Source organism: Schistocerca nitens, chromosome 10, assembly GCF_023898315.1.
Source record: "Schistocerca nitens isolate TAMUIC-IGC-003100 chromosome 10, iqSchNite1.1, whole genome shotgun sequence".
In the NCBI taxonomy this organism is placed as follows: domain Eukaryota; kingdom Metazoa; phylum Arthropoda; class Insecta; order Orthoptera; family Acrididae; genus Schistocerca; species Schistocerca nitens.
The window spans coordinates 131,763,256-131,789,219 of record NC_064623.1 but is presented as its reverse complement, the minus strand read 5'-3'; the positions used below and the strand labels follow the sequence as shown (position 1 = coordinate 131,789,219).

Here is a 25,964-nt window from a genome sequence, read left to right as displayed (position 1 = left end):
TAGTATGCGCAGTGCTATGGAGACGCGGAAACTTGTTGTGGCCCAGTGTTTTGCAGTTGGACAAGAGTGGTACACGGTAGTAAAGTGCGAGGCAGTGAGTTGGCATGAACAGTCGAGTGCACATTGGGGCTTGAGATGTGCTTGTTACCTCAGGTGCTGCGTGATTGTCGACAAGGAGTGAAAACTGAGCAATTTGTGACTGTCCTTTCAATTTTAGACGTTAAATACAGACGGAATTTGTAGTCGTAATACTAGAGCATCGAAACTACTTGGAACTCTTGTGTATATGAACGTGTCCGCGCCTTTGTACACTGGTCCCTTCACCCCTACAGACCAACCAACCATCATGTCCGTGCACATCAGAGTAGGAAAGAATGGAAAACAGGGCAGTTTTGTTGCGCTTGGGGGCGTAGCTCAGTTGGTAGAGCGTTCGCTTTGCATGTGAAAGGTCCCGGGTTCAAGCCCCGGCGCCTCCATGTTTTGTGGACAGTGCATGGTAGGTGTTGGTCGCGGCGAGCCTTAAGACACGCAAGACGTTGCAAAGCCAGCGTCACAGACTCATATGATGTATACTGACGTAAGGAGAGCAAGACGTAAATGTGAGGACCGGCTGTTGTCGAGGTGTCAAATATGTCTTCGGTATAACGGCCTAACCTCAATGAAGTCTAGAGAGTGGACAACACGTTCGTCTTACTCACAGCGGTGGCCGAACGCTATTTTCGACGTTGTGCGTGCCACTTTAATTTTGGCCAACTACGATTCGATACAGAATGCAGGAAACCTGAAAGACACCCTCACGGACACATAGAGAGTAGTGTTTGTCTGCGGAATAATGGGAGTGCAAGGGTCTGTGATATTGATATGGTTGTATGTAGCACTGTTCGTCATCAGGGGGCGTAGCTCAGATGGTAGAGCGCTCGCTTAGCATGCGAGAGGTACTGGGATCGATACCCAGCGCCTCCAGAATTTTTAACACACCAACATGCGCACACTGCCATGCAAGTGGAATAATTCACAGCCAGCGAACGTGTCAAGGCAGATACGAGCGAACGATTAGCAGCCACAATTGGCAAGCGTGCTGCTACGCGCAGGAAGCACCCTCCCTCCTCCCACCTCTACACTTAATTTAGAAACAGTACAAGTCTTCCCTTAAGATTCTCAAACCTATGTCGGAAAGATCTGCCTTGCGCCGAGTTCACAATAATCCCACTGCTCATTCCCATTCTTTACGTGCAGTCGGCTGCTACTGGTGTTGCTAGTTGTGACTGCTGATGACAGATGCCGTAGCAATCAATTCATGGAGTGAGTTGTATGTTTTGCGATAGTCTGCCTCTGACAAGCAAGCAGAGGTGACATAGGCGCGAACACAGGAAGCTTGCAGCCCCTCGCTGCCTGCAGACACCGAGCAGCCACACTAGGAGGGCGGCCTAAGTCGTAGGCGAAATGTGCTCATTCGCTTGTGTGCGACGTCAAGCTCTAAATAAGGCTGTCACTAGCGTGAGCGTTGCGTGAGCGTCGTGTAAAGTCGGAAAAGTCGCCTGCATGGGGGAGTGCCATGTTTGGGGAGCGTTTCATAGTATGCGCAGTGCTATGGAGACGCGGAAACTTGTTGTGGCCCAGTGTTTTGCAGTTGGACAAGAGTGGTACACGGTAGTAAAGTGCGAGGCAGTGAGTTGGCATGAACAGTCGAGTGCACATTGGGGCTTGAGATGTGCTTGTTACCTCAGGTGCTGCGTGATTGTCGACAAGGAGTGAAAACGGAGCAATTTGTGACTGTCCTTTCAATTTTAGACGTTAAATACAGACGGAATTTGTAGTCGTAATACTAGAGCATCGAAACTACTTGGAACTCTTGTGTATATGAACGTGTCCGCGCCTTTGTACACTGGTCCCTTCACCCCTACAGACCAACCAACCATCATGTCCGTGCACATCAGAGTAGGAAAGAATGGAAAACAGGGCAGTTTTGTTGCGCTTGGGGGCGTAGCTCAGTTGGTAGAGCGTTCGCTTTGCATGTGAAAGGTCCCGGGTTCAAGCCCCGGCGCCTCCATGTTTTGTGGACAGTGCATGGTAGGTGTTGGTCGCGGCGAGCCTTAAGACACGCAAGACGTTGCAAAGCCAGCGTCACAGACTCATATGATGTATACTGACGTAAGGAGAGCAAGACGTAAATGTGAGGACCGGCTGTTGTCGAGGTGTCAAATATGTCTTCGGTATAACGGCCTAACCTCAATGAAGTCTAGAGAGTGGACAACACGTTCGTCTTACTCACAGCGGTGGCCGAACGCTATTTTCGACGTTGTGCGTGCCACTTTAATTTTGGCCAACTACGATTCGATACAGAATGCAGGAAACCTGAAAGACACCCTCACGGACACATAGAGAGTAGTGTTTGTCTGCGGAATAATGGGAGTGCAAGGGTCTGTGATATTGATATGGTTGTATGTAGCACTGTTCGTCATCAGGGGGCGTAGCTCAGATGGTAGAGCGCTCGCTTAGCATGCGAGAGGTACTGGGATCGATACCCAGCGCCTCCAGAATTTTTAACACACCAACATGCGCACACTGCCATGCAAGTGGAATAATTCACAGCCAGCGAACGTGTCAAGGCAGATACGAGCGAACGATTAGCAGCCACAATTGGCAAGCGTGCTGCTACGCGCAGGAAGCACCCTCCTCCCACCTCTACACTTAATTTAGAAACAGTACAAGTCTTCCCTTAAGATTCTCAAACCTATGTCGGAAAGATCTGCCTTGCGCCGAGTTCACAATAATCCCACTGCTCATTCCCATTCTTTACGTGCAGTCGGCTGCTACTGGTGTTGCTAGTTGTGACTGCTGATGACAGATGCCGTAGCAATCAATTCATGGAGTGAGTTGTATGATTTGCGATAGTCTGCCTCTGACAAGCAAGCAGAGGTGACATAGGCGCGAACACAGGAAGCTTGCAGCCCCTCGCTGCCTGCAGACACCGAGCAGCCACACTAGGAGGGCGGCCTAAGTCGTAGGCGAAATGTGCTCATTCGCTTGTGTGCGACGTCAAGCTCTAAATAAGGCTGTCACTAGCGTGAGCGTTGCGTGAGCGTCGTGTAAAGTCGGAAAAGTCGCCTGCATGGGGGAGTGCCATGTTTGGGGAGCGTTTCATAGTATGCGCAGTGCTATGGAGACGCGGAAACTTGTTGTGGCCCAGTGTTTTGCAGTTGGACAAGAGTGGTACACGGTAGTAAAGTGCGAGGCAGTGAGTTGGCATGAACAGTCGAGTGCACATTGGGGCTTGAGATGTGCTTGTTACCTCAGGTGCTGCGTGATTGTCGACAAGGAGTGAAAACTGAGCAATTTGTGACTGTCCTTTCAATTTTAGACGTTAAATACAGACGGAATTTGTAGTCGTAATACTAGAGCATCGAAACTACTTGGAACTCTTGTGTATATGAACGTGTCCGCGCCTTTGTACACTGGTCCCTTCACCCCTACAGACCAACCAACCATCATGTCCGTGCACATCAGAGTAGGAAAGAATGGAAAACAGGGCAGTTTTGTTGCGCTTGGGGGCGTAGCTCAGTTGGTAGAGCGTTCGCTTTGCATGTGAAAGGTCCCGGGTTCAAGCCCCGGCGCCTCCATGTTTTGTGGACAGTGCATGGTAGGTGTTGGTCGCGGCGAGCCTTAAGACACGCAAGACGTTGCAAAGCCAGCGTCACAGACTCATATGATGTATACTGACGTAAGGAGAGCAAGACGTAAATGTGAGGACCGGCTGTTGTCGAGGTGTCAAATATGTCTTCGGTATAACGGCCTAACCTCAATGAAGTCTAGAGAGTGGACAACACGTTCGTCTTACTCACAGCGGTGGCCGAACGCTATTTTCGACGTTGTGCGTGCCACTTTAATTTTGGCCAACTACGATTCGATACAGAATGCAGGAAACCTGAAAGACACCCTCACGGACACATAGAGAGTAGTGTTTGTCTGCGGAATAATGGGAGTGCAAGGGTCTGTGATATTGATATGGTTGTATGTAGCACTGTTCGTCATCAGGGGGCGTAGCTCAGATGGTAGAGCGCTCGCTTAGCATGCGAGAGGTACTGGGATCGATACCCAGCGCCTCCAGAATTTTTAACACACCAACATGCGCACACTGCCATGCAAGTGGAATAATTCACAGCCAGCGAACGTGTCAAGGCAGATACGAGCGAACGATTAGCAGCCACAATTGGCAAGCGTGCTGCTACGCGCAGGAAGCACCCTCCTCCCACCTCTACACTTAATTTAGAAACAGTACAAGTCTTCCCTTAAGATTCTCAAACCTATGTCGGAAAGATCTGCCTTGCGCCGAGTTCACAATAATCCCACTGCTCATTCCCATTCTTTACGTGCAGTCGGCTGCTACTGGTGTTGCTAGTTGTGACTGCTGATGACAGATGCCGTAGCAATCAATTCATGGAGTGAGTTGTATGATTTGCGATAGTCTGCCTCTGACAAGCAAGCAGAGGTGACATAGGCGCGAACACAGGAAGCTTGCAGCCCCTCGCTGCCTGCAGACACCGAGCAGCCACACTAGGAGGGCGGCCTAAGTCGTAGGCGAAATGTGCTCATTCGCTTGTGTGCGACGTCAAGCTCTAAATAAGGCTGTCACTAGCGTGAGCGTTGCGTGAGCGTCGTGTAAAGTCGGAAAAGTCGCCTGCATGGGGGAGTGCCATGTTTGGGGAGCGTTTCATAGTATGCGCAGTGCTATGGAGACGCGGAAACTTGTTGTGGCCCAGTGTTTTGCAGTTGGACAAGAGTGGTACACGGTAGTAAAGTGCGAGGCAGTGAGTTGGCATGAACAGTCGAGTGCACATTGGGGCTTGAGATGTGCTTGTTACCTCAGGTGCTGCGTGATTGTCGACAAGGAGTGAAAACTGAGCAATTTGTGACTGTCCTTTCAATTTTAGACGTTAAATACAGACGGAATTTGTAGTCGTAATACTAGAGCATCGAAACTACTTGGAACTCTTGTGTATATGAACGTGTCCGCGCCTTTGTACACTGGTCCCTTCACCCCTACAGACCAACCAACCATCATGTCCGTGCACATCAGAGTAGGAAAGAATGGAAAACAGGGCAGTTTTGTTGCGCTTGGGGGCGTAGCTCAGTTGGTAGAGCGTTCGCTTTGCATGTGAAAGGTCCCGGGTTCAAGCCCCGGCGCCTCCATGTTTTGTGGACAGTGCATGGTAGGTGTTGGTCGCGGCGAGCCTTAAGACACGCAAGACGTTGCAAAGCCAGCGTCACAGACTCATATGATGTATACTGACGTAAGGAGAGCAAGACGTAAATGTGAGGACCGGCTGTTGTCGAGGTGTCAAATATGTCTTCGGTATAACGGCCTAACCTCAATGAAGTCTAGAGAGTGGACAACACGTTCGTCTTACTCACAGCGGTGGCCGAACGCTATTTTCGACGTTGTGCGTGCCACTTTAATTTTGGCCAACTACGATTCGATACAGAATGCAGGAAACCTGAAAGACACCCTCACGGACACATAGAGAGTAGTGTTTGTCTGCGGAATAATGGGAGTGCAAGGGTCTGTGATATTGATATGGTTGTATGTAGCACTGTTCGTCATCAGGGGGCGTAGCTCAGATGGTAGAGCGCTCGCTTAGCATGCGAGAGGTACTGGGATCGATACCCAGCGCCTCCAGAATTTTTAACACACCAACATGCGCACACTGCCATGCAAGTGGAATAATTCACAGCCAGCGAACGTGTCAAGGCAGATACGAGCGAACGATTAGCAGCCACAATTGGCAAGCGTGCTGCTACGCGCAGGAAGCACCCTCCTCCCACCTCTACACTTAATTTAGAAACAGTACAAGTCTTCCCTTAAGATTCTCAAACCTATGTCGGAAAGATCTGCCTTGCGCCGAGTTCACAATAATCCCACTGCTCATTCCCATTCTTTACGTGCAGTCGGCTGCTACTGGTGTTGCTAGTTGTGACTGCTGATGACAGATGCCGTAGCAATCAATTCATGGAGTGAGTTGTATGTTTTGCGATAGTCTGCCTCTGACAAGCAAGCAGAGGTGACATAGGCGCGAACACAGGAAGCTTGCAGCCCCTCGCTGCCTGCAGACACCGAGCAGCCACACTAGGAGGGCGGCCTAAGTCGTAGGCGAAATGTGCTCATTCGCTTGTGTGCGACGTCAAGCTCTAAATAAGGCTGTCACTAGCGTGAGCGTTGCGTAAAGTCGGAAAAGTCGCCTGCATGGGGGAGTGCCATGTTTGGGGAGCGTTTCATAGTATGCGCAGTGCTATGGAGACGCGGAAACTTGTTGTGGCCCAGTGTTTTGCAGTTGGACGACAAGAGTGGTACACGGTAGTAAAGTGCGAGGCAGTGAGTTGGCATGAACAGTCGAGTGCACATTGGGGCTTGAGATGTGCTTGTTACCTCAGGTGCTGCGTGATTGTCGACAAGGAGTGAAAACTGAGCAATTTGTGACTGTCCTTTCAATTTTAGACGTTAAATACAGACGGAATTTGTAGTCGTAATACTAGAGCATCGAAACTACTTGGAACTCTTGTGTATATGAACGTGTCCGCGCCTTTGTACACTGGTCCCTTCACCCCTACAGACCAACCAACCATCATGTCCGTGCACATCAGAGTAGGAAAGAATGGAAAACAGGGCAGTTTTGTTGCGCTTGGGGGCGTAGCTCAGTTGGTAGAGCGTTCGCTTTGCATGTGAAAGGTCCCGGGTTCAAGCCCCGGCGCCTCCATGTTTTGTGGACAGTGCATGGTAGGTGTTGGTCGCGGCGAGCCTTAAGACACGCAAGACGTTGCAAAGCCAGCGTCACAGACTCATATGATGTATACTGACGTAAGGAGAGCAAGACGTAAATGTGAGGACCGGCTGTTGTCGAGGTGTCAAATATGTCTTCGGTATAACGGCCTAACCTCAATGAAGTCTAGAGAGTGGACAACACGTTCGTCTTACTCACAGCGGTGGCCGAACGCTATTTTCGACGTTGTGCGTGCCACTTTAATTTTGGCCAACTACGATTCGATACAGAATGCAGGAAACCTGAAAGACACCCTCACGGACACATAGAGAGTAGTGTTTGTCTGCGGAATAATGGGAGTGCAAGGGTCTGTGATATTGATATGGTTGTATGTAGCACTGTTCGTCATCAGGGGGCGTAGCTCAGATGGTAGAGCGCTCGCTTAGCATGCGAGAGGTACTGGGATCGATACCCAGCGCCTCCAGAATTTTTAACACACCAACATGCGCACACTGCCATGCAAGTGGAATAATTCACAGCCAGCGAACGTGTCAAGGCAGATACGAGCGAACGATTAGCAGCCACAATTGGCAAGCGTGCTGCTACGCGCAGGAAGCACCCTCCTCCCACCTCTACACTTAATTTAGAAACAGTACAAGTCTTCCCTTAAGATTCTCAAACCTATGTCGGAAAGATCTGCCTTGCGCCGAGTTCACAATAATCCCACTGCTCATTCCCATTCTTTACGTGCAGTCGGCTGCTACTGGTGTTGCTAGTTGTGACTGCTGATGACAGATGCCGTAGCAATCAATTCATGGAGTGAGTTGTATGTTTTGCGATAGTCTGCCTCTGACAAGCAAGCAGAGGTGACATAGGCGCGAACACAGGAAGCTTGCAGCCCCTCGCTGCCTGCAGACACCGAGCAGCCACACTAGGAGGGCGGCCTAAGTCGTAGGCGAAATGTGCTCATTCGCTTGTGTGCGACGTCAAGCTCTAAATAAGGCTGTCACTAGCGTGAGCGTTGCGTGAGCGTCGTGTAAAGTCGGAAAAGTCGCCTGCATGGGGGAGTGCCATGTTTGGGGAGCGTTTCATAGTATGCGCAGTGCTATGGAGACGCGGAAACTTGTTGTGGCCCAGTGTTTTGCAGTTGGACAAGAGTGGTACACGGTAGTAAAGTGCGAGGCAGTGAGTTGGCATGAACAGTCGAGTGCACATTGGGGCTTGAGATGTGCTTGTTACCTCAGGTGCTGCGTGATTGTCGACAAGGAGTGAAAACTGAGCAATTTGTGACTGTCCTTTCAATTTTAGACGTTAAATACAGACGGAATTTGTAGTCGTAATACTAGAGCATCGAAACTACTTGGAACTCTTGTGTATATGAACGTGTCCGCGCCTTTGTACACTGGTCCCTTCACCCCTACAGACCAACCAACCATCATGTCCGTGCACATCAGAGTAGGAAAGAATGGAAAACAGGGCAGTTTTGTTGCGCTTGGGGGCGTAGCTCAGTTGGTAGAGCGTTCGCTTTGCATGTGAAAGGTCCCGGGTTCAAGCCCCGGCGCCTCCATGTTTTGTGGACAGTGCATGGTAGGTGTTGGTCGCGGCGAGCCTTAAGACACGCAAGACGTTGCAAAGCCAGCGTCACAGACTCATATGATGTATACTGACGTAAGGAGAGCAAGACGTAAATGTGAGGACCGGCTGTTGTCGAGGTGTCAAATATGTCTTCGGTATAACGGCCTAACCTCAATGAAGTCTAGAGAGTGGACAACACGTTCGTCTTACTCACAGCGGTGGCCGAACGCTATTTTCGACGTTGTGCGTGCCACTTTAATTTTGGCCAACTACGATTCGATACAGAATGCAGGAAACCTGAAAGACACCCTCACGGACACATAGAGAGTAGTGTTTGTCTGCGGAATAATGGGAGTGCAAGGGTCTGTGATATTGATATGGTTGTATGTAGCACTGTTCGTCATCAGGGGGCGTAGCTCAGATGGTAGAGCGCTCGCTTAGCATGCGAGAGGTACTGGGATCGATACCCAGCGCCTCCAGAATTTTTAACACACCAACATGCGCACACTGCCATGCAAGTGGAATAATTCACAGCCATCGAACGTGTCAAGGCAGATACGAGCGAACGATTAGCAGCCACAATTGGCAAGCGTGCTGCTACGCGCAGGAAGCACCCTCCCTCCTCCCACCTCTACACTTAATTTAGAAACAGTACAAGTCTTCCCTTAAGATTCTCAAACCTATGTCGGAAAGATCTGCCTTGCGCCGAGTTCACAATAATCCCACTGCTCATTCCCATTCTTTACGTGCAGTCGGCTGCTACTGGTGTTGCTAGTTGTGACTGCTGATGACAGATGCCGTAGCAATCAATTCATGGAGTGAGTTGTATGTTTTGCGATAGTCTGCCTCTGACAAGCAAGCAGAGGTGACATAGGCGCGAACACAGGAAGCTTGCAGCCCCTCGCTGCCTGCAGACACCGAGCAGCCACACTAGGAGGGCGGCCTAAGTCGTAGGCGAAATGTGCTCATTCGCTTGTGTGCGACGTCAAGCTCTAAATAAGGCTGTCACTAGCGTGAGCGTTGCGTGAGCGTCGTGTAAAGTCGGAAAAGTCGCCTGCATGGGGGAGTGCCATGTTTGGGGAGCGTTTCATAGTATGCGCAGTGCTATGGAGACGCGGAAACTTGTTGTGGCCCAGTGTTTTGCAGTTGGACAAGAGTGGTACACGGTAGTAAAGTGCGAGGCAGTGAGTTGGCATGAACAGTCGAGTGCACATTGGGGCTTGAGATGTGCTTGTTACCTCAGGTGCTGCGTGATTGTCGACAAGGAGTGAAAACTGAGCAATTTGTGACTGTCCTTTCAATTTTAGACGTTAAATACAGACGGAATTTGTAGTCGTAATACTAGAGCATCGAAACTACTTGGAACTCTTGTGTATATGAACGTGTCCGCGCCTTTGTACACTGGTCCCTTCACCCCTACAGACCAACCAACCATCATGTCCGTGCACATCAGAGTAGGAAAGAATGGAAAACAGGGCAGTTTTGTTGCGCTTGGGGGCGTAGCTCAGTTGGTAGAGCGTTCGCTTTGCATGTGAAAGGTCCCGGGTTCAAGCCCCGGCGCCTCCATGTTTTGTGGACAGTGCATGGTAGGTGTTGGTCGCGGCGAGCCTTAAGACACGCAAGACGTTGCAAAGCCAGCGTCACAGACTCATATGATGTATACTGACGTAAGGAGAGCAAGACGTAAATGTGAGGACCGGCTGTTGTCGAGGTGTCAAATATGTCTTCGGTATAACGGCCTAACCTCAATGAAGTCTAGAGAGTGGACAACACGTTCGTCTTACTCACAGCGGTGGCCGAACGCTATTTTCGACGTTGTGCGTGCCACTTTAATTTTGGCCAACTACGATTCGATACAGAATGCAGGAAACCTGAAAGACACCCTCACGGACACATAGAGAGTAGTGTTTGTCTGCGGAATAATGGGAGTGCAAGGGTCTGTGATATTGATATGGTTGTATGTAGCACTGTTCGTCATCAGGGGGCGTAGCTCAGATGGTAGAGCGCTCGCTTAGCATGCGAGAGGTACTGGGATCGATACCCAGCGCCTCCAGAATTTTTAACACACCAACATGCGCACACTGCCATGCAAGTGGAATAATTCACAGCCAGCGAACGTGTCAAGGCAGATACGAGCGAACGATTAGCAGCCACAATTGGCAAGCGTGCTGCTACGCGCAGGAAGCACCCTCCTCCCACCTCTACACTTAATTTAGAAACAGTACAAGTCTTCCCTTAAGATTCTCAAACCTATGTCGGAAAGATCTGCCTTGCGCCGAGTTCACAATAATCCCACTGCTCATTCCCATTCTTTACGTGCAGTCGGCTGCTACTGGTGTTGCTAGTTGTGACTGCTGATGACAGATGCCGTAGCAATCAATTCATGGAGTGAGTTGTATGATTTGCGATAGTCTGCCTCTGACAAGCAAGCAGAGGTGACATAGGCGCGAACACAGGAAGCTTGCAGCCCCTCGCTGCCTGCAGACACCGAGCAGCCACACTAGGAGGGCGGCCTAAGTCGTAGGCGAAATGTGCTCATTCGCTTGTGTGCGACGTCAAGCTCTAAATAAGGCTGTCACTAGCGTGAGCGTTGCGTGAGCGTCGTGTAAAGTCGGAAAAGTCGCCTGCATGGGGGAGTGCCATGTTTGGGGAGCGTTTCATAGTATGCGCAGTGCTATGGAGACGCGGAAACTTGTTGTGGCCCAGTGTTTTGCAGTTGGACAAGAGTGGTACACGGTAGTAAAGTGCGAGGCAGTGAGTTGGCATGAACAGTCGAGTGCACATTGGGGCTTGAGATGTGCTTGTTACCTCAGGTGCTGCGTGATTGTCGACAAGGAGTGAAAACTGAGCAATTTGTGACTGTCCTTTCAATTTTAGACGTTAAATACAGACGGAATTTGTAGTCGTAATACTAGAGCATCGAAACTACTTGGAACTCTTGTGTATATGAACGTGTCCGCGCCTTTGTACACTGGTCCCTTCACCCCTACAGACCAACCAACCATCATGTCCGTGCACATCAGAGTAGGAAAGAATGGAAAACAGGGCAGTTTTGTTGCGCTTGGGGGCGTAGCTCAGTTGGTAGAGCGTTCGCTTTGCATGTGAAAGGTCCCGGGTTCAAGCCCCGGCGCCTCCATGTTTTGTGGACAGTGCATGGTAGGTGTTGGTCGCGGCGAGCCTTAAGACACGCAAGACGTTGCAAAGCCAGCGTCACAGACTCATATGATGTATACTGACGTAAGGAGAGCAAGACGTAAATGTGAGGACCGGCTGTTGTCGAGGTGTCAAATATGTCTTCGGTATAACGGCCTAACCTCAATGAAGTCTAGAGAGTGGACAACACGTTCGTCTTACTCACAGCGGTGGCCGAACGCTATTTTCGACGTTGTGCGTGCCACTTTAATTTTGGCCAACTACGATTCGATACAGAATGCAGGAAACCTGAAAGACACCCTCACGGACACATAGAGAGTAGTGTTTGTCTGCGGAATAATGGGAGTGCAAGGGTCTGTGATATTGATATGGTTGTATGTAGCACTGTTCGTCATCAGGGGGCGTAGCTCAGATGGTAGAGCGCTCGCTTAGCATGCGAGAGGTACTGGGATCGATACCCAGCGCCTCCAGAATTTTTAACACACCAACATGCGCACACTGCCATGCAAGTGGAATAATTCACAGCCAGCGAACGTGTCAAGGCAGATACGAGCGAACGATTAGCAGCCACAATTGGCAAGCGTGCTGCTACGCGCAGGAAGCACCCTCCTCCCACCTCTACACTTAATTTAGAAACAGTACAAGTCTTCCCTTAAGATTCTCAAACCTATGTCGGAAAGATCTGCCTTGCGCCGAGTTCACAATAATCCCACTGCTCATTCCCATTCTTTACGTGCAGTCGGCTGCTACTGGTGTTGCTAGTTGTGACTGCTGATGACAGATGCCGTAGCAATCAATTCATGGAGTGAGTTGTATGATTTGCGATAGTCTGCCTCTGACAAGCAAGCAGAGGTGACATAGGCGCGAACACAGGAAGCTTGCAGCCCCTCGCTGCCTGCAGACACCGAGCAGCCACACTAGGAGGGCGGCCTAAGTCGTAGGCGAAATGTGCTCATTCGCTTGTGTGCGACGTCAAGCTCTAAATAAGGCTGTCACTAGCGTGAGCGTTGCGTGAGCGTCGTGTAAAGTCGGAAAAGTCGCCTGCATGGGGGAGTGCCATGTTTGGGGAGCGTTTCATAGTATGCGCAGTGCTATGGAGACGCGGAAACTTGTTGTGGCCCAGTGTTTTGCAGTTGGACAAGAGTGGTACACGGTAGTAAAGTGCGAGGCAGTGAGTTGGCATGAACAGTCGAGTGCACATTGGGGCTTGAGATGTGCTTGTTACCTCAGGTGCTGCGTGATTGTCGACAAGGAGTGAAAACTGAGCAATTTGTGACTGTCCTTTCAATTTTAGACGTTAAATACAGACGGAATTTGTAGTCGTAATACTAGAGCATCGAAACTACTTGGAACTCTTGTGTATATGAACGTGTCCGCGCCTTTGTACACTGGTCCCTTCACCCCTACAGACCAACCAACCATCATGTCCGTGCACATCAGAGTAGGAAAGAATGGAAAACAGGGCAGTTTTGTTGCGCTTGGGGGCGTAGCTCAGTTGGTAGAGCGTTCGCTTTGCATGTGAAAGGTCCCGGGTTCAAGCCCCGGCGCCTCCATGTTTTGTGGACAGTGCATGGTAGGTGTTGGTCGCGGCGAGCCTTAAGACACGCAAGACGTTGCAAAGCCAGCGTCACAGACTCATATGATGTATACTGACGTAAGGAGAGCAAGACGTAAATGTGAGGACCGGCTGTTGTCGAGGTGTCAAATATGTCTTCGGTATAACGGCCTAACCTCAATGAAGTCTAGAGAGTGGACAACACGTTCGTCTTACTCACAGCGGTGGCCGAACGCTATTTTCGACGTTGTGCGTGCCACTTTAATTTTGGCCAACTACGATTCGATACAGAATGCAGGAAACCTGAAAGACACCCTCACGGACACATAGAGAGTAGTGTTTGTCTGCGGAATAATGGGAGTGCAAGGGTCTGTGATATTGATATGGTTGTATGTAGCACTGTTCGTCATCAGGGGGCGTAGCTCAGATGGTAGAGCGCTCGCTTAGCATGCGAGAGGTACTGGGATCGATACCCAGCGCCTCCAGAATTTTTAACACACCAACATGCGCACACTGCCATGCAAGTGGAATAATTCACAGCCAGCGAACGTGTCAAGGCAGATACGAGCGAACGATTAGCAGCCACAATTGGCAAGCGTGCTGCTACGCGCAGGAAGCACCCTCCTCCCACCTCTACACTTAATTTAGAAACAGTACAAGTCTTCCCTTAAGATTCTCAAACCTATGTCGGAAAGATCTGCCTTGCGCCGAGTTCACAATAATCCCACTGCTCATTCCCATTCTTTACGTGCAGTCGGCTGCTACTGGTGTTGCTAGTTGTGACTGCTGATGACAGATGCCGTAGCAATCAATTCATGGAGTGAGTTGTATGATTTGCGATAGTCTGCCTCTGACAAGCAAGCAGAGGTGACATAGGCGCGAACACAGGAAGCTTGCAGCCCCTCGCTGCCTGCAGACACCGAGCAGCCACACTAGGAGGGCGGCCTAAGTCGTAGGCGAAATGTGCTCATTCGCTTGTGTGCGACGTCAAGCTCTAAATAAGGCTGTCACTAGCGTGAGCGTTGCGTGAGCGTCGTGTAAAGTCGGAAAAGTCGCCTGCATGGGGGAGTGCCATGTTTGGGGAGCGTTTCATAGTATGCGCAGTGCTATGGAGACGCGGAAACTTGTTGTGGCCCAGTGTTTTGCAGTTGGACAAGAGTGGTACACGGTAGTAAAGTGCGAGGCAGTGAGTTGGCATGAACAGTCGAGTGCACATTGGGGCTTGAGATGTGCTTGTTACCTCAGGTGCTGCGTGATTGTCGACAAGGAGTGAAAACTGAGCAATTTGTGACTGTCCTTTCAATTTTAGACGTTAAATACAGACGGAATTTGTAGTCGTAATACTAGAGCATCGAAACTACTTGGAACTCTTGTGTATATGAACGTGTCCGCGCCTTTGTACACTGGTCCCTTCACCCCTACAGACCAACCAACCATCATGTCCGTGCACATCAGAGTAGGAAAGAATGGAAAACAGGGCAGTTTTGTTGCGCTTGGGGGCGTAGCTCAGTTGGTAGAGCGTTCGCTTTGCATGTGAAAGGTCCCGGGTTCAAGCCCCGGCGCCTCCATGTTTTGTGGACAGTGCATGGTAGGTGTTGGTCGCGGCGAGCCTTAAGACACGCAAGACGTTGCAAAGCCAGCGTCACAGACTCATATGATGTATACTGACGTAAGGAGAGCAAGACGTAAATGTGAGGACCGGCTGTTGTCGAGGTGTCAAATATGTCTTCGGTATAACGGCCTAACCTCAATGAAGTCTAGAGAGTGGACAACACGTTCGTCTTACTCACAGCGGTGGCCGAACGCTATTTTCGACGTTGTGCGTGCCACTTTAATTTTGGCCAACTACGATTCGATACAGAATGCAGGAAACCTGAAAGACACCCTCACGGACACATAGAGAGTAGTGTTTGTCTGCGGAATAATGGGAGTGCAAGGGTCTGTGATATTGATATGGTTGTATGTAGCACTGTTCGTCATCAGGGGGCGTAGCTCAGATGGTAGAGCGCTCGCTTAGCATGCGAGAGGTACTGGGATCGATACCCAGCGCCTCCAGAATTTTTAACACACCAACATGCGCACACTGCCATGCAAGTGGAATAATTCACAGCCAGCGAACGTGTCAAGGCAGATACGAGCGAACGATTAGCAGCCACAATTGGCAAGCGTGCTGCTACGCGCAGGAAGCACCCTCCTCCCATCTCTACACTTAATTTAGAAACAGTACAAGTCTTCCCTTAAGATTCTCAAACCTATGTCGGAAAGATCTGCCTTGCGCCGAGTTCACAATAATCCCACTGCTCATTCCCATTCTTTACGTGCAGTCGGCTGCTACTGGTGTTGCTAGTTGTGACTGCTGATGACAGATGCCGTAGCAATCAATTCATGGAGTGAGTTGTATGATTTGCGATAGTCTGCCTCTGACAAGCAAGCAGAGGTGACATAGGCGCGAACACAGGAAGCTTGCAGCCCCTCGCTGCCTGCAGACACCGAGCAGCCACACTAGGAGGGCGGCCTAAGTCGTAGGCGAAATGTGCTCATTCGCTTGTGTGCGACGTCAAGCTCTAAATAAGGCTGTCACTAGCGTGAGCGTTGCGTGAGCGTCGTGTAAAGTCGGAAAAGTCGCCTGCATGGGGGAGTGCCATGTTTGGGGAGCGTTTCATAGTATGCGCAGTGCTATGGAGACGCGGAAACTTGTTGTGGCCCAGTGTTTTGCAGTTGGACAAGAGTGGTACACGGTAGTAAAGTGCGAGGCAGTGAGTTGGCATGAACAGTCGAGTGCACATTGGGGCTTGAGATGTGCTTGTTACCTCAGGTGCTGCGTGATTGTCGACAAGGAGTGAAAACTGAGCAATTTGTGACTGTCCTTTCAATTTTAGACGTTAAATACAGACGGAATTTGTAGTCGTAATACTAGAGCATCGAAACTACTTGGAACTCTTGTGTATATGAACGTGTCCGCGCCTTTGTACACTGGTCCCTTCACCCCTACAGACCAACCAACCATCATGTCCGTGCACATCAGAGTAGGAAAGAATGGAAAACAGGGCAGTTTTGTTGCGCTTGGGGGCGTAGCTCAGTTGGTAGAGCGTTCGCTTTGCATGTGAAAGGTCCCGGGTTCAAGCCCCGGCGCCTCCATGTTTTGTGGACAGTGCATGGTAGGTGTTGGTCGCGGCGAGCCTTAAGACACGCAAGACGTTGCAAAGCCAGCGTCACAGACTCATATGATGTATACTGACGTAAGGAGAGCAAGACGTAAATGTGAGGACCGGCTGTTGTCGAGGTGTCAAATATGTCTTCGGTATAACGGCCTAACCTCAATGAAGTCTAGAGAGTGGACAACACGTTCGTCTTACTCACAGCGGTGGCCGAACGCTATTTTCGACGTTGTGCGTGCCACTTTAATTTTGGCCAACTACGATTCGATACAGAATGCAGGAAACCTGAAAGACACCCTCACGGACACATAGAGAGTAGTGTTTGTCTGCGGAATAATGGGAGTGCAAGGGTCTGTGATATTGATATGGTTGTATGTAGCACTGTTCGTCATCAGGGGGCGTAGCTCAGATGGTAGAGCGCTCGCTTAGCATGCGAGAGGTACTGGGATCGATACCCAGCGCCTCCAGAATTTTTAACACACCAACATGCGCACACTGCCATGCAAGTGGAATAATTCACAGCCAGCGAACGTGTCAAGGCAGATACGAGCGAACGATTAGCAGCCACAATTGGCAAGCGTGCTGCTACGCGCAGGAAGCACCCTCCTCCCACCTCTACACTTAATTTAGAAACAGTACAAGTCTTCCCTTAAGATTCTCAAACCTATGTCGGAAAGATCTGCCTTGCGCCGAGTTCACAATAATCCCACTGCTCATTCCCATTCTTTACGTGCAGTCGGCTGCTACTGGTGTTGCTAGTTGTGACTGCTGATGACAGATGCCGTAGCAATCAATTCATGGAGTGAGTTGTATGATTTGCGATAGTCTGCCTCTGACAAGCAAGCAGAGGTGACATAGGCGCGAACACAGGAAGCTTGCAGCCCCTCGCTGCCTGCAGACACCGAGCAGCCACACTAGGAGGGCGGCCTAAGTCGTAGGCGAAATGTGCTCATTCGCTTGTGTGCGACGTCAAGCTCTAAATAAGGCTGTCACTAGCGTGAGCGTTGCGTGAGCGTCGTGTAAAGTCGGAAAAGTCGCCTGCATGGGGGAGTGCCATGTTTGGGGAGCGTTTCATAGTATGCGCAGTGCTATGGAGACGCGGAAACTTGTTGTGGCCCAGTGTTTTGCAGTTGGACAAGAGTGGTACACGGTAGTAAAGTGCGAGGCAGTGAGTTGGCATGAACAGTCGAGTGCACATTGGGGCTTGAGATGTGCTTGTTACCTCAGGTGCTGCGTGATTGTCGACAAGGAGTGAAAACTGAGCAATTTGTGACTGTCCTTTCAATTTTAGACGTTAAATACAGACGGAATTTGTAGTCGTAATACTAGAGCATCGAAACTACTTGGAACTCTTGTGTATATGAACGTGTCCGCGCCTTTGTACACTGGTCCCTTCACCCCTACAGACCAACCAACCATCATGTCCGTGCACATCAGAGTAGGAAAGAATGGAAAACAGGGCAGTTTTGTTGCGCTTGGGGGCGTAGCTCAGTTGGTAGAGCGTTCGCTTTGCATGTGAAAGGTCCCGGGTTCAAGCCCCGGCGCCTCCATGTTTTGTGGACAGTGCATGGTAGGTGTTGGTCGCGGCGAGCCTTAAGACACGCAAGACGTTGCAAAGCCAGCGTCACAGACTCATATGATGTATACTGACGTAAGGAGAGCAAGACGTAAATGTGAGGACCGGCTGTTGTCGAGGTGTCAAATATGTCTTCGGTATAACGGCCTAACCTCAATGAAGTCTAGAGAGTGGACAACACGTTCGTCTTACTCACAGCGGTGGCCGAACGCTATTTTCGACGTTGTGCGTGCCACTTTAATTTTGGCCAACTACGATTCGATACAGAATGCAGGAAACCTGAAAGACACCCTCACGGACACATAGAGAGTAGTGTTTGTCTGCGGAATAATGGGAGTGCAAGGGTCTGTGATATTGATATGGTTGTATGTAGCACTGTTCGTCATCAGGGGGCGTAGCTCAGATGGTAGAGCGCTCGCTTAGCATGCGAGAGGTACTGGGATCGATACCCAGCGCCTCCAGAATTTTTAACACACCAACATGCGCACACTGCCATGCAAGTGGAATAATTCACAGCCAGCGAACGTGTCAAGGCAGATACGAGCGAACGATTAGCAGCCACAATTGGCAAGCGTGCTGCTACGCGCAGGAAGCACCCTCCTCCCACCTCTACACTTAATTTAGAAACAGTACAAGTCTTCCCTTAAGATTCTCAAACCTATGTCGGAAAGATCTGCCTTGCGCCGAGTTCACAATAATCCCACTGCTCATTCCCATTCTTTACGTGCAGTCGGCTGCTACTGGTGTTGCTAGTTGTGACTGCTGATGACAGATGCCGTAGCAATCAATTCATGGAGTGAGTTGTATGATTTGCGATAGTCTGCCTCTGACAAGCAAGCAGAGGTGACATAGGCGCGAACACAGGAAGCTTGCAGCCCCTCGCTGCCTGCAGACACCGAGCAGCCACACTAGGAGGGCGGCCTAAGTCGTAGGCGAAATGTGCTCATTCGCTTGTGTGCGACGTCAAGCTCTAAATAAGGCTGTCACTAGCGTGAGCGTTGCGTGAGCGTCGTGTAAAGTCGGAAAAGTCGCCTGCATGGGGGAGTGCCATGTTTGGGGAGCGTTTCATAGTATGCGCAGTGCTATGGAGACGCGGAAACTTGTTGTGGCCCAGTGTTTTGCAGTTGGACAAGAGTGGTACACGGTAGTAAAGTGCGAGGCAGTGAGTTGGCATGAACAGTCGAGTGCACATTGGGGCTTGAGATGTGCTTGTTACCTCAGGTGCTGCGTGATTGTCGACAAGGAGTGAAAACTGAGCAATTTGTGACTGTCCTTTCAATTTTAGACGTTAAATACAGACGGAATTTGTAGTCGTAATACTAGAGCATCGAAACTACTTGGAACTCTTGTGTATATGAACGTGTCCGCGCCTTTGTACACTGGTCCCTTCACCCCTACAGACCAACCAACCATCATGTCCGTGCACATCAGAGTAGGAAAGAATGGAAAACAGGGCAGTTTTGTTGCGCTTGGGGGCGTAGCTCAGTTGGTAGAGCGTTCGCTTTGCATGTGAAAGGTCCCGGGTTCAAGCCCCGGCGCCTCCATGTTTTGTGGACAGTGCATGGTAGGTGTTGGTCGCGGCGAGCCTTAAGACACGCAAGACGTTGCAAAGCCAGCGTCACAGACTCATATGATGTATACTGACGTAAGGAGAGCAAGACGTAAATGTGAGGACCGGCTGTTGTCGAGGTGTCAAATATGTCTTCGGTATAACGGCCTAACCTCAATGAAGTCTAGAGAGTGGACAACACGTTCGTCTTACTCACAGCGGTGGCCGAACGCTATTTTCGACGTTGTGCGTGCCACTTTAATTTTGGCCAACTACGATTCGATACAGAATGCAGGAAACCTGAAAGACACCCTCACGGACACATAGAGAGTAGTGTTTGTCTGCGGAATAATGGGAGTGCAAGGGTCTGTGATATTGATATGGTTGTATGTAGCACTGTTCGTCATCAGGGGGCGTAGCTCAGATGGTAGAGCGCTCGCTTAGCATGCGAGAGGTACTGGGATCGATACCCAGCGCCTCCAGAATTTTTAACACACCAACATGCGCACACTGCCATGCAAGTGGAATAATTCACAGCCAGCGAACGTGTCAAGGCAGATACGAGCGAACGATTAGCAGCCACAATTGGCAAGCGTGCTGCTACGCGCAGGAAGCACCCTCCTCCCACCTCTACACTTAATTTAGAAACAGTACAAGTCTTCCCTTAAGATTCTCAAACCTATGTCGGAAAGATCTGCCTTGCGCCGAGTTCACAATAATCCCACTGCTCATTCCCATTCTTTACGTGCAGTCGGCTGCTACTGGTGTTGCTAGTTGTGACTGCTGATGACAGATGCCGTAGCAATCAATTCATGGAGTGAGTTGTATGATTTGCGATAGTCTGCCTCTGACAAGCAAGCAGAGGTGACATAGGCGCGAACACAGGAAGCTTGCAGCCCCTCGCTGCCTGCAGACACCGAGCAGCCACACTAGGAGGGCGGCCTAAGTCGTAGGCGAAATGTGCTCATTCGCTTGTGTGCGACGTCAAGCTCTAAATAAGGCTGTCACTAGCGTGAGCGTTGCGTGAGCGTCGTGTAAAGTCGGAAAAGTCGCCTGCATGGGGGAGTGCCATGTTTGGGGAGCGTTTCATAGTATGCGCAGTGCTATGGAGACGCGGAAACTTGTTGTGGCCCAGTGTTTTGCAGTTGGACAAGAGTGGTACACGGTAGTAAAGTGCGAGGCAGTGAGTTGGCATGAACAGTCGAGTGCACATTGGGGCTTGAGATGTGCTTGTTACCTCAGGTGCTGCGTGATTGTCGACAAGGAGTGAAAACTGAGCAATTTGTGACTGTCCTTTCAATTTTAGACGTTAAATACAGACGGAATTTGTAGTCGTAATACTAGAGCATCGAAACTACTTGGAACTCTTGTGTATATGAACGTGTCCGCGCCTTTGTACACTGGTCCCTTCACCCCTACAGACCAACCAACCATCATGTCCGTGCACATCAGAGTAGGAAAGAATGGAAAACAGGGCAGTTTTGTTGCGCTTGGGGGCGTAGCTCAGTTGGTAGAGCGTTCGCTTTGCATGTGAAAGGTCCCGGGTTCAAGCCCCGGCGCCTCCATGTTTTGTGGACAGTGCATGGTAGGTGTTGGTCGCGGCGAGCCTTAAGACACGCAAGACGTTGCAAAGCCAGCGTCACAGACTCATATGATGTATACTGACGTAAGGAGAGCAAGACGTAAATGTGAGGACCGGCTGTTGTCGAGGTGTCAAATATGTCTTCGGTATAACGGCCTAACCTCAATGAAGTCTAGAGAGTGGACAACACGTTCGTCTTACTCACAGCGGTGGCCGAACGCTATTTTCGACGTTGTGCGTGCCACTTTAATTTTGGCCAACTACGATTCGATACAGAATGCAGGAAACCTGAAAGACACCCTCACGGACACATAGAGAGTAGTGTTTGTCTGCGGAATAATGGGAGTGCAAGGGTCTGTGATATTGATATGGTTGTATGTAGCACTGTTCGTCATCAGGGGGCGTAGCTCAGATGGTAGAGCGCTCGCTTAGCATGCGAGAGGTACTGGGATCGATACCCAGCGCCTCCAGAATTTTTAACACACCAACATGCGCACACTGCCATGCAAGTGGAATAATTCACAGCCAGCGAACGTGTCAAGGCAGATACGAGCGAACGATTAGCAGCCACAATTGGCAAGCGTGCTGCTACGCGCAGGAAGCACCCTCCCTCCTCCCACCTCTACACTTAATTTAGAAACAGTACAAGTCTTCCCTTAAGATTCTCAAACCTATGTCGGAAAGATCTGCCTTGCGCCGAGTTCACAATAATCCCACTGCTCATTCCCATTCTTTACGTGCAGTCGGCTGCTACTGGTGTTGCTAGTTGTGACTGCTGATGACAGATGCCGTAGCAATCAATTCATGGAGTGAGTTGTATGTTTTGCGATAGTCTGCCTCTGACAAGCAAGCAGAGGTGACATAGGCGCGAACACAGGAAGCTTGCAGCCCCTCGCTGCCTGCAGACACCGAGCAGCCACACTAGGAGGGCGGCCTAAGTCGTAGGCGAAATGTGCTCATTCGCTTGTGTGCGACGTCAAGCTCTAAATAAGGCTGTCACTAGCGTGAGCGTTGCGTGAGCGTCGTGTAAAGTCGGAAAAGTCGCCTGCATGGGGGAGTGCCATGTTTGGGGAGCGTTTCATAGTATGCGCAGTGCTATGGAGACGCGGAAACTTGTTGTGGCCCAGTGTTTTGCAGTTGGACAAGAGTGGTACACGGTAGTAAAGTGCGAGGCAGTGAGTTGGCATGAACAGTCGAGTGCACATTGGGGCTTGAGATGTGCTTGTTACCTCAGGTGCTGCGTGATTGTCGACAAGGAGTGAAAACGGAGCAATTTGTGACTGTCCTTTCAATTTTAGACGTTAAATACAGACGGAATTTGTAGTCGTAATACTAGAGCATCGAAACTACTTGGAACTCTTGTGTATATGAACGTGTCCGCGCCTTTGTACACTGGTCCCTTCACCCCTACAGACCAACCAACCATCATGTCCGTGCACATCAGAGTAGGAAAGAATGGAAAACAGGGCAGTTTTGTTGCGCTTGGGGGCGTAGCTCAGTTGGTAGAGCGTTCGCTTTGCATGTGAAAGGTCCCGGGTTCAAGCCCCGGCGCCTCCATGTTTTGTGGACAGTGCATGGTAGGTGTTGGTCGCGGCGAGCCTTAAGACACGCAAGACGTTGCAAAGCCAGCGTCACAGACTCATATGATGTATACTGACGTAAGGAGAGCAAGACGTAAATGTGAGGACCGGCTGTTGTCGAGGTGTCAAATATGTCTTCGGTATAACGGCCTAACCTCAATGAAGTCTAGAGAGTGGACAACACGTTCGTCTTACTCACAGCGGTGGCCGAACGCTATTTTCGACGTTGTGCGTGCCACTTTAATTTTGGCCAACTACGATTCGATACAGAATGCAGGAAACCTGAAAGACACCCTCACGGACACATAGAGAGTAGTGTTTGTCTGCGGAATAATGGGAGTGCAAGGGTCTGTGATATTGATATGGTTGTATGTAGCACTGTTCGTCATCAGGGGGCGTAGCTCAGATGGTAGAGCGCTCGCTTAGCATGCGAGAGGTACTGGGATCGATACCCAGCGCCTCCAGAATTTTTAACACACCAACATGCGCACACTGCCATGCAAGTGGAATAATTCACAGCCAGCGAACGTGTCAAGGCAGATACGAGCGAACGATTAGCAGCCACAATTGGCAAGCGTGCTGCTACGCGCAGGAAGCACCCTCCTCCCACCTCTACACTTAATTTAGAAACAGTACAAGTCTTCCCTTAAGATTCTCAAACCTATGTCGGAAAGATCTGCCTTGCGCCGAGTTCACAATAATCCCACTGCTCATTCCCATTCTTTACGTGCAGTCGGCTGCTACTGGTGTTGCTAGTTGTGACTGCTGATGACAGATGCCGTAGCAATCAATTCATGGAGTGAGTTGTATGATTTGCGATAGTCTGCCTCTGACAAGCAAGCAGAGGTGACATAGGCGCGAACACAGGAAGCTTGCAGCCCCTCGCTGCCTGCAGACACCGAGCAGCCACACTAGGAGGGCGGCCTAAGTCGTAGGCGAAATGTGCTCATTCGCTTGTGTGCGACGTCAAGCTCTAAATAAGGCTGTCACTAGCGTGAGCGTTGCGTGAGCGTCGTGTAAAGTCGGAAAAGTCGCCTGCATGGGGGAGTGCCATGTTTGGGGAGCGTTTCATAGTATGCGCAGTGCTATGGAGACGCGGAAACTTGTTGTGGCCCAGTGTTTTGCAGTTGGACAAGAGTGGTACACGGTAGTAAAGTGCGAGGCAGTGAGTTGGCATGAACAGTCGAGTGCACATTGGGGCTTGAGATGTGCTTGTTACCTCAGGTGCTGCGTGATTGTCGACAAGGAGTGAAAACTGAGCAATTTGTGACTGTCCTTTCAATTTTAGACGTTAAATACAGACGGAATTTGTAGTCGTAATACTAGAGCATCGAAACTACTTGGAACTCTTGTGTATATGAACGTGTCCGCGCCTTTGTACACTGGTCCCTTCACCCCTACAGACCAACCAACCATCATGTCCGTGCACATCAGAGTAGGAAAGAATGGAAAACAGGGCAGTTTTGTTGCGCTTGGGGGCGTAGCTCAGTTGGTAGAGCGTTCGCTTTGCATGTGAAAGGTCCCGGGTTCAAGCCCCGGCGCCTCCATGTTTTGTGGACAGTGCATGGTAGGTGTTGGTCGCGGCGAGCCTTAAGACACGCAAGACGTTGCAAAGCCAGCGTCACAGACTCATATGATGTATACTGACGTAAGGAGAGCAAGACGTAAATGTGAGGACCGGCTGTTGTCGAGGTGTCAAATATGTCTTCGGTATAACGGCCTAACCTCAATGAAGTCTAGAGAGTGGACAACACGTTCGTCTTACTCACAGCGGTGGCCGAACGCTATTTTCGACGTTGTGCGTGCCACTTTAATTTTGGCCAACTACGATTCGATACAGAATGCAGGAAACCTGAAAGACACCCTCACGGACACATAGAGAGTAGTGTTTGTCTGCGGAATAATGGGAGTGCAAGGGTCTGTGATATTGATATGGTTGTATGTAGCACTGTTCGTCATCAGGGGGCGTAGCTCAGATGGTAGAGCGCTCGCTTAGCATGCGAGAGGTACTGGGATCGATACCCAGCGCCTCCAGAATTTTTAACACACCAACATGCGCACACTGCCATGCAAGTGGAATAATTCACAGCCAGCGAACGTGTCAAGGCAGATACGAGCGAACGATTAGCAGCCACAATTGGCAAGCGTGCTGCTACGCGCAGGAAGCACCCTCCTCCCACCTCTACACTTAATTTAGAAACAGTACAAGTCTTCCCTTAAGATTCTCAAACCTATGTCGGAAAGATCTGCCTTGCGCCGAGTTCACAATAATCCCACTGCTCATTCCCATTCTTTACGTGCAGTCGGCTGCTACTGGTGTTGCTAGTTGTGACTGCTGATGACAGATGCCGTAGCAATCAATTCATGGAGTGAGTTGTATGATTTGCGATAGTCTGCCTCTGACAAGCAAGCAGAGGTGACATAGGCGCGAACACAGGAAGCTTGCAGCCCCTCGCTGCCTGCAGACACCGAGCAGCCACACTAGGAGGGCGGCCTAAGTCGTAGGCGAAATGTGCTCATTCGCTTGTGTGCGACGTCAAGCTCTAAATAAGGCTGTCACTAGCGTGAGCGTTGCGTGAGCGTCGTGTAAAGTCGGAAAAGTCGCCTGCATGGGGGAGTGCCATGTTTGGGGAGCGTTTCATAGTATGCGCAGTGCTATGGAGACGCGGAAACTTGTTGTGGCCCAGTGTTTTGCAGTTGGACAAGAGTGGTACACGGTAGTAAAGTGCGAGGCAGTGAGTTGGCATGAACAGTCGAGTGCACATTGGGGCTTGAGATGTGCTTGTTACCTCAGGTGCTGCGTGATTGTCGACAAGGAGTGAAAACTGAGCAATTTGTGACTGTCCTTTCAATTTTAGACGTTAAATACAGACGGAATTTGTAGTCGTAATACTAGAGCATCGAAACTACTTGGAACTCTTGTGTATATGAACGTGTCCGCGCCTTTGTACACTGGTCCCTTCACCCCTACAGACCAACCAACCATCATGTCCGTGCACATCAGAGTAGGAAAGAATGGAAAACAGGGCAGTTTTGTTGCGCTTGGGGGCGTAGCTCAGTTGGTAGAGCGTTCGCTTTGCATGTGAAAGGTCCCGGGTTCAAGCCCCGGCGCCTCCATGTTTTGTGGACAGTGCATGGTAGGTGTTGGTCGCGGCGAGCCTTAAGACACGCAAGACGTTGCAAAGCCAGCGTCACAGACTCATATGATGTATACTGACGTAAGGAGAGCAAGACGTAAATGTGAGGACCGGCTGTTGTCGAGGTGTCAAATATGTCTTCGGTATAACGGCCTAACCTCAATGAAGTCTAGAGAGTGGACAACACGTTCGTCTTACTCACAGCGGTGGCCGAACGCTATTTTCGACGTTGTGCGTGCCACTTTAATTTTGGCCAACTACGATTCGATACAGAATGCAGGAAACCTGAAAGACACCCTCACGGACACATAGAGAGTAGTGTTTGTCTGCGGAATAATGGGAGT

At 50.2% G+C, this 25,964-nt stretch overlaps 33 non-coding genes across 33 annotated transcripts; all 33 read left to right on the top strand.

Moving 5' to 3' along the window:
• Window positions 1-403: 403 nt before the first annotated feature.
• Window positions 404-476, top strand: Trnaa-ugc (transfer RNA alanine (anticodon UGC)). Its single transcript has one exon. It is a non-coding gene; the product is annotated as a tRNA-Ala (tRNA).
• A 414-nt stretch (window positions 477-890) lies between these two features.
• Trnaa-agc (transfer RNA alanine (anticodon AGC)) lies at window positions 891-963 on the top strand. The gene has a single exon. It is a non-coding gene; the product is annotated as a tRNA-Ala (tRNA).
• A 1,014-nt stretch (window positions 964-1,977) lies between these two features.
• On the top strand, window positions 1,978-2,050 carry Trnaa-ugc (transfer RNA alanine (anticodon UGC)). Its single transcript has one exon. It is a non-coding gene; the product is annotated as a tRNA-Ala (tRNA).
• A 414-nt stretch (window positions 2,051-2,464) lies between these two features.
• Trnaa-agc (transfer RNA alanine (anticodon AGC)) lies at window positions 2,465-2,537 on the top strand. The gene has a single exon. It is a non-coding gene; the product is annotated as a tRNA-Ala (tRNA).
• A 1,010-nt stretch (window positions 2,538-3,547) lies between these two features.
• Window positions 3,548-3,620, top strand: Trnaa-ugc (transfer RNA alanine (anticodon UGC)). Its single transcript has one exon. It is a non-coding gene; the product is annotated as a tRNA-Ala (tRNA).
• A 414-nt stretch (window positions 3,621-4,034) lies between these two features.
• Window positions 4,035-4,107, top strand: Trnaa-agc (transfer RNA alanine (anticodon AGC)). The gene has a single exon. It is a non-coding gene; the product is annotated as a tRNA-Ala (tRNA).
• A 1,010-nt stretch (window positions 4,108-5,117) lies between these two features.
• On the top strand, window positions 5,118-5,190 carry Trnaa-ugc (transfer RNA alanine (anticodon UGC)). Its single transcript has one exon. It is a non-coding gene; the product is annotated as a tRNA-Ala (tRNA).
• A 414-nt stretch (window positions 5,191-5,604) lies between these two features.
• On the top strand, window positions 5,605-5,677 carry Trnaa-agc (transfer RNA alanine (anticodon AGC)). Its single transcript has one exon. It is a non-coding gene; the product is annotated as a tRNA-Ala (tRNA).
• A 1,002-nt stretch (window positions 5,678-6,679) lies between these two features.
• Trnaa-ugc (transfer RNA alanine (anticodon UGC)) lies at window positions 6,680-6,752 on the top strand. The gene has a single exon. It is a non-coding gene; the product is annotated as a tRNA-Ala (tRNA).
• Window positions 6,753-7,166: 414 nt separating this feature from the next.
• On the top strand, window positions 7,167-7,239 carry Trnaa-agc (transfer RNA alanine (anticodon AGC)). The gene has a single exon. It is a non-coding gene; the product is annotated as a tRNA-Ala (tRNA).
• A 1,010-nt stretch (window positions 7,240-8,249) lies between these two features.
• On the top strand, window positions 8,250-8,322 carry Trnaa-ugc (transfer RNA alanine (anticodon UGC)). Its single transcript has one exon. It is a non-coding gene; the product is annotated as a tRNA-Ala (tRNA).
• A 414-nt stretch (window positions 8,323-8,736) lies between these two features.
• Trnaa-agc (transfer RNA alanine (anticodon AGC)) lies at window positions 8,737-8,809 on the top strand. Its single transcript has one exon. It is a non-coding gene; the product is annotated as a tRNA-Ala (tRNA).
• A 1,014-nt stretch (window positions 8,810-9,823) lies between these two features.
• Trnaa-ugc (transfer RNA alanine (anticodon UGC)) lies at window positions 9,824-9,896 on the top strand. Its single transcript has one exon. It is a non-coding gene; the product is annotated as a tRNA-Ala (tRNA).
• A 414-nt stretch (window positions 9,897-10,310) lies between these two features.
• Window positions 10,311-10,383, top strand: Trnaa-agc (transfer RNA alanine (anticodon AGC)). Its single transcript has one exon. It is a non-coding gene; the product is annotated as a tRNA-Ala (tRNA).
• A 1,010-nt stretch (window positions 10,384-11,393) lies between these two features.
• Window positions 11,394-11,466, top strand: Trnaa-ugc (transfer RNA alanine (anticodon UGC)). The gene has a single exon. It is a non-coding gene; the product is annotated as a tRNA-Ala (tRNA).
• A 414-nt stretch (window positions 11,467-11,880) lies between these two features.
• Window positions 11,881-11,953, top strand: Trnaa-agc (transfer RNA alanine (anticodon AGC)). The gene has a single exon. It is a non-coding gene; the product is annotated as a tRNA-Ala (tRNA).
• A 1,010-nt stretch (window positions 11,954-12,963) lies between these two features.
• Window positions 12,964-13,036, top strand: Trnaa-ugc (transfer RNA alanine (anticodon UGC)). The gene has a single exon. It is a non-coding gene; the product is annotated as a tRNA-Ala (tRNA).
• Window positions 13,037-13,450: 414 nt separating this feature from the next.
• Window positions 13,451-13,523, top strand: Trnaa-agc (transfer RNA alanine (anticodon AGC)). The gene has a single exon. It is a non-coding gene; the product is annotated as a tRNA-Ala (tRNA).
• A 1,010-nt stretch (window positions 13,524-14,533) lies between these two features.
• Trnaa-ugc (transfer RNA alanine (anticodon UGC)) lies at window positions 14,534-14,606 on the top strand. Its single transcript has one exon. It is a non-coding gene; the product is annotated as a tRNA-Ala (tRNA).
• A 414-nt stretch (window positions 14,607-15,020) lies between these two features.
• On the top strand, window positions 15,021-15,093 carry Trnaa-agc (transfer RNA alanine (anticodon AGC)). Its single transcript has one exon. It is a non-coding gene; the product is annotated as a tRNA-Ala (tRNA).
• Window positions 15,094-16,103: 1,010 nt separating this feature from the next.
• On the top strand, window positions 16,104-16,176 carry Trnaa-ugc (transfer RNA alanine (anticodon UGC)). Its single transcript has one exon. It is a non-coding gene; the product is annotated as a tRNA-Ala (tRNA).
• A 414-nt stretch (window positions 16,177-16,590) lies between these two features.
• Window positions 16,591-16,663, top strand: Trnaa-agc (transfer RNA alanine (anticodon AGC)). Its single transcript has one exon. It is a non-coding gene; the product is annotated as a tRNA-Ala (tRNA).
• Window positions 16,664-17,673: 1,010 nt separating this feature from the next.
• Trnaa-ugc (transfer RNA alanine (anticodon UGC)) lies at window positions 17,674-17,746 on the top strand. The gene has a single exon. It is a non-coding gene; the product is annotated as a tRNA-Ala (tRNA).
• Window positions 17,747-18,160: 414 nt separating this feature from the next.
• Window positions 18,161-18,233, top strand: Trnaa-agc (transfer RNA alanine (anticodon AGC)). The gene has a single exon. It is a non-coding gene; the product is annotated as a tRNA-Ala (tRNA).
• Window positions 18,234-19,243: 1,010 nt separating this feature from the next.
• Window positions 19,244-19,316, top strand: Trnaa-ugc (transfer RNA alanine (anticodon UGC)). The gene has a single exon. It is a non-coding gene; the product is annotated as a tRNA-Ala (tRNA).
• A 414-nt stretch (window positions 19,317-19,730) lies between these two features.
• Window positions 19,731-19,803, top strand: Trnaa-agc (transfer RNA alanine (anticodon AGC)). The gene has a single exon. It is a non-coding gene; the product is annotated as a tRNA-Ala (tRNA).
• Window positions 19,804-20,813: 1,010 nt separating this feature from the next.
• Trnaa-ugc (transfer RNA alanine (anticodon UGC)) lies at window positions 20,814-20,886 on the top strand. Its single transcript has one exon. It is a non-coding gene; the product is annotated as a tRNA-Ala (tRNA).
• Window positions 20,887-21,300: 414 nt separating this feature from the next.
• Window positions 21,301-21,373, top strand: Trnaa-agc (transfer RNA alanine (anticodon AGC)). Its single transcript has one exon. It is a non-coding gene; the product is annotated as a tRNA-Ala (tRNA).
• Window positions 21,374-22,387: 1,014 nt separating this feature from the next.
• Window positions 22,388-22,460, top strand: Trnaa-ugc (transfer RNA alanine (anticodon UGC)). The gene has a single exon. It is a non-coding gene; the product is annotated as a tRNA-Ala (tRNA).
• A 414-nt stretch (window positions 22,461-22,874) lies between these two features.
• On the top strand, window positions 22,875-22,947 carry Trnaa-agc (transfer RNA alanine (anticodon AGC)). Its single transcript has one exon. It is a non-coding gene; the product is annotated as a tRNA-Ala (tRNA).
• A 1,010-nt stretch (window positions 22,948-23,957) lies between these two features.
• On the top strand, window positions 23,958-24,030 carry Trnaa-ugc (transfer RNA alanine (anticodon UGC)). Its single transcript has one exon. It is a non-coding gene; the product is annotated as a tRNA-Ala (tRNA).
• Window positions 24,031-24,444: 414 nt separating this feature from the next.
• Trnaa-agc (transfer RNA alanine (anticodon AGC)) lies at window positions 24,445-24,517 on the top strand. Its single transcript has one exon. It is a non-coding gene; the product is annotated as a tRNA-Ala (tRNA).
• A 1,010-nt stretch (window positions 24,518-25,527) lies between these two features.
• Window positions 25,528-25,600, top strand: Trnaa-ugc (transfer RNA alanine (anticodon UGC)). The gene has a single exon. It is a non-coding gene; the product is annotated as a tRNA-Ala (tRNA).
• The last annotated feature ends 364 nt before the right edge of the window (window positions 25,601-25,964 follow it).